The sequence below is a fragment of the Schistocerca nitens genome, chromosome 4, assembly GCF_023898315.1.
Source record: "Schistocerca nitens isolate TAMUIC-IGC-003100 chromosome 4, iqSchNite1.1, whole genome shotgun sequence".
Taxonomy (NCBI): domain Eukaryota; kingdom Metazoa; phylum Arthropoda; class Insecta; order Orthoptera; family Acrididae; genus Schistocerca; species Schistocerca nitens.
In genome coordinates this window covers 459,780,874-459,786,166 of record NC_064617.1, presented here as the reverse complement: position 1 = coordinate 459,786,166, position 5,293 = coordinate 459,780,874, and positions in this window count along the sequence as shown.

Here is a 5,293-nt window from a genome sequence, read left to right as displayed (position 1 = left end):
GTAAGCCTAGAGAATAAAGGTGAAAACTTTTTGAAATCTGTTTGCAACTAGATTGATGATAACATAGATAAAGGTGCATTCTAGACTAAATTAGTTGTGGTTAGTCAAAATTTGTATCCAAATTGGTGGAATGAAGTGAAAGAAGATCTAAGTAAGAAATGTAATTTTGGCAGTAATATATTTTGTGTTTATTCTGTAATAAGTGATGTTAGTTGTGATGTGGAACCCATTCAGTGTGTTCATCTTTATCTGACAACATCTGTTAGCAAAGGAATGCTATGATACCAGTAAAGTTAATAAAACCTTGCAAAAACAATGCAGATGTAGCATTTGATGAAATTGAAAGTGATCTTTTACATGATAACAGAGATGATGATTCAGATTTTGGATGTCCTTACATTAAGATTAAGATTGCTCAATGGGAAGGGAACTGTTTGACTAATACAGATAGTCTGATTTGTGGTATATCCCAACAATTTAGAGACAAAGTTAAATATAGAAAGAATTTTGTGCAAATGCTACAGGCAAGCCAAGCAAACAGGTAAAATCTCAGGTACTTTTAACATTTAGTATAGAAGGCAAAACCTTTGAACAAAGATGCTTAGTGATCCCTAGTCTGAAAGAAAATATAATTCTTGGTATGGATTGGACAGTTTAAAGTTGAGGCTTGTTTGGTATTGACTGCTAAACAATTGTTTATTTCGAACCTAAAAGTTACTTACACGAAAACTAATTTTTGTATTTTGAACTGTGGAAAAAGTTGTAACTATTGGCAAAGCATTGTGAGTCAAGGTGAGTACCAGGTGTTTGATGATGGTATAGATTTTGATGATACTGAGGATCCAGATTTCGAAAGTGTAGTAGTTTCTAAAGAAAGGGATGTTACTACTCTAAATGAAATACTAAAGGAACAACTTAGGAATTGGAGTGTAGCAATGTGTTTATGAATAACCAGGTAAAGTGAAAGGGTAAAAGTGTGTCACATTACCTTAAAGATCATCATCCTTTCTTTCTCAAGCCATTTAATATACCATTTTCAAAAAGGAAAGGTGTAGAGAAAGAAATCTAGAAAATGGAAACTTGGTGTGCATTTGAGAGAAGTAGGCATGCTTACAGCAATTCTTTACTTGTAAGTAAGAGAAATGGTGGACTGAGAATTGTTTTGGACTCTAGACTTCTTAATAAATTTCTTTTCAGTGAGAATTATCATTCCAAGAACATGGATGAACTGTCACGCTAATTTGATTATGTAAAATACATGAGTAGTTAAGACTTGACCTCTGGATTTCACCAGATCCCACTTGAAATTAATTTTAGGAAGTATACAGCATTTTGTCTGGAGGGTTTTCAATATTGTGTGGTGCCATTTGGGATAAACGTATCTGTAGCTGAATTTATAAGAGCTCTAGATTCTGTCTTGGGAAGCGAAGTGAGTTCAAAATTAACTGTGTATATTGATGACATTCTTGTCACCAAAAAGTCTTAGTAACGACATTTGTATCTGTTAAGAGATGTGTTTTAAAAATTAGATCAGAAGGCCTGACTCTGAAAATAGGTAATTGTGTGGAAGAAGCTAAATTTTTAGGATATGTTATATCTGAAAAAGGAAGTGCACTTAATAAAGAGAAACTTGATGCTATTGTTAATTTTCCTCCACCTTGCAATAAGAAACAGCTCAAATTTTTGTTGGGGTTAACATGATTTTATAGAAAATTTTGTAGCAGCCAAGCATTGAATGCTCCATGCCTGTGTGAATTTTAGAAGAAGAAGAATGTTTGGGATTGGAATCAGGAGTATGAGGATGCTTTCAATGACATCAAATGACAGTTGTGTCAAAGCTGGATATTGTTCAGACCAGATTTGTCTCTTCCTTTTTGTATTATGGCAGACAGTATTGATGTTGGTTTGGGTACTACTGATCACAAAGCATTATGTTACCTTCCGGTGTGTAAGCAGTACCATAACAGAATTACTTGTTGGGCCTTGTTTTTACAGCAGTTAAATTATGAAATCAGATACATTAAGGACACAGACAACGTAGTTGCTGATGATTGGTCTAGGCTACCTTTAGGAAGTTGTGACGAAGCAAGCTGCGATAATATTACTTTCCATCTTGTTTTGCCATCTGCCTCTTTAAATCCATTTTTTTTTTACTTTAACCATTTACCATTAACATATATGAATATAATCTGCATTTTCATAAAAGAGAAATGTTGGCCCCTCAGTTTTAAAGAATATAACATCAGATCTAATTTTGCGTTTAGTTTTAGGTATGTAATTGATTTCATAATTTATTTCACTATTCCCAGTTAGTATCTTTTGTTATAGGGTGAAATCAGTAATTGTTATGTAACTTAAATTCTATTGTTGACATATAAACAAATATAAATTCTGTACTAATTGTAAACATTTGAAAGACAAAATGCTAGTAATCTTAAAGGATATATTTGGCTCTATTCAAAAACATGTTAGAAAAGCCAGCCCTTAATTAATTACAAAGTAATTAATATTTTTGTCAAAAGTATTGTTCGCATAACGATATTTCTTAATATCATGATTTAAACAAATTATTCGGTGTAACTCTTGCAGTGGGAGAAACTGTTGAAAAGAACCAATCTTTTGATGTATTCAGTTAATTTAATGAAGCTAAGTTTTAATTGTAATTTCTGTAAATTAAACTTTGAACAATGTGTAGTTTCAGTACCTACTATTGTGACGATACATAGGGGCCCGATTTTTAGTCACGAGACAGTCAGTCCATGGCCGAGTTTCAGACGAGGAATCTGTTTTGGTTAGAATAAGAACAATGCATTAACTTTAATGTTGAAACAAGAGCTACACCAATAGGCCATGTGTTAAAGCAATGACAGTGACTGTTTAATTTATTTGAAAGAATGTAAACTGTGTGGTTATGCTTTTACTGCTCGTAGATGTACAACAGTAAACTATTGTAGCAATATGTGGATTTTTACCTGCAAACTATTAATGAGGCCTTTGGAACATTAAACAGTATTGCACAGGCCATTTTAAATGTGTATATGGGGGGTTATGAAAAGCAAAAGTAACCAATAGTGAAATACAAATGTGTACATATCGGCTACATTATTTACAGTAGTCAGCGTCTAAATTACAAACCCCATTTTTCAGCCAGTGTTGCAGCACAGTACATTGACACTGAGAACAACAAATGAAGAAATAAAAGCTGGCAAGCATTGTTCCAAAGTGAATCATCTAACAACTTTGTAGAAGGAGAAAAAGAGTTTAAAATTATGTACATGAAAGGTGTGAAAGAGGAAAAAGAGATCTTGAAAATTTGCAAAGACATCCACAGTTATCAAAATCATGATCAAAATTGGGTAAGAAAGGAGGAGATGAGACAGAACAGTATTATAAGGTATACTGCGGTATTTCATTCAGGAGGAGCAAGACTGACTCAAGGGATTGGAAACTATTTTGGCCATAGCAGTGTACTGTTACTTTAATTACTTATAAAGATGGGAGTTTTGGTCATTATGGATCAACCAAATGCACACAAGAGAGTCAGGAAAACATCTATTTTTATAACATAGGAAGAAGAGTTAAGAAGAAGATTGGCAGCTATGACAGATGTCAAGAGTGAGGGTAAGTAACCAAAGAAGAAGAAGCCAAACGCAAAACGTACCGCATAACAGTAAATTAGATCTTGAATCAGTGGATGTTAGTGTACCTTCACCTAAGTCTAAGAATGGATTTTGTTAATATAATAGAGGGAAACATTCCACGTGGGAAAAATATATCTAAAAACAAAGATGATGTGACTTACCGAACGAAAGTGCTGGCAGGTCGATAGACACACAAACAAACACAAACACACACACAAAATTCAAGCTTTCGCATAAAACTGTTGCCTCATCAGGAAAGAGGGAAGGAGAGGGAAAGACGAAAGGATGTGGGTTTTAGGGAGAGGGTAAGGAGTCATTCCAATCCCGGGAGCGGAAAGACTTACCTTAGGGGGAAAAAAGGACGGGTATACACTCGCACACACACACATATCCATCCACACATATACAGACACAAGCAGACATATTTGAAGACAAAGAGTTTGGGCAGCTCTTTGTCTTCAAATATGTCTGCTTGTGAGATGTCTGCTTGTGTCTGTATATGTGTGGATGGATATGTGTGTGTGTGTGAGTGTATACCCGTCCTTTTTTCCCCCTAAGGTAAGTCTTTCCGCTCCCGGGATTGGAATGACTCCTTACCCTCTCCCTAAAACCCACATCCTTTCGTCTTTCCCTCTCCTTCCCTCTTTCCTGATGAGGCAACAGTTTGTTGCGAAAGCTTGAATTTTGTGAATGGATTTTGTTATGTTTTTATGGTGGTTAATGTATTTTCAAAGTTCATAAAGTTGTTTCCTCTTAAGAAATCTACCAGTAAGCAAATCATCTCTAAGTTTGAAAACACATATTTTCGTCAGATGGGTATTCCTAAAACAATTTTATCTGATAATGGTTCTCAGTTTACATCTCAAGCTTGGAAAGATTTTGTTGATCCCACAAAAATAAGGCATATTCTAACCTCGGTGTACCATCTTTTGTGTAACCCTGCAGAAAGATATATGACAGTATTGGAAGACTGATTAGAACAAATTGTTCCAAGAATCATGCCAGTTGGATAGATTATGTCAGTCATTTTGAGGATATTATGAACAGATTACAACATTCTTCAACATGTTTTTCATGATTTGAAATCATGTTTAATCACAGAGCAGCTAACTTTATTTCTGAAAATGTTGATTTTCCACCATGTAAAATTCTGTCACCACAAGAGAGAGAAGAATGTGTTAGGGAGATGATGAAAAAACAGGGGTACAGGAGAAAGCAGAGACATGATGGTAAATGTAGATATTCTACGTTTTAAGTAGGAGATCTTGTGTTGGTGAAAGCCAAAGAGAAATCTAATGTGATGACATCTGAGATAAAGAAATTTTTTTATATTTATTTTGGAACGTTCGAAATTCTTGAAAAATCCACATACAAATCCATACAGACTTGTGCATCCAAAACCTAAGAAGCTGTTTGGATTAAGCAATATCACTGAAATGAAAGCATATAGACATTATCCATAAGTATCTTATTTTCTTTTCTTTGTTCTTTTTTCCATTATCATGAATTTAGTATGTACGACAGTGTGGTTTCTAGAGTCCTATCTTATCCATTGACTGAGTTTAAATCTATTTGTAAGTTCATAAAATTATATGACCGGTTTGACTGTCTGTAATTTAGTGTATAAGTTGATGTGATTTTGAAGTTCTATC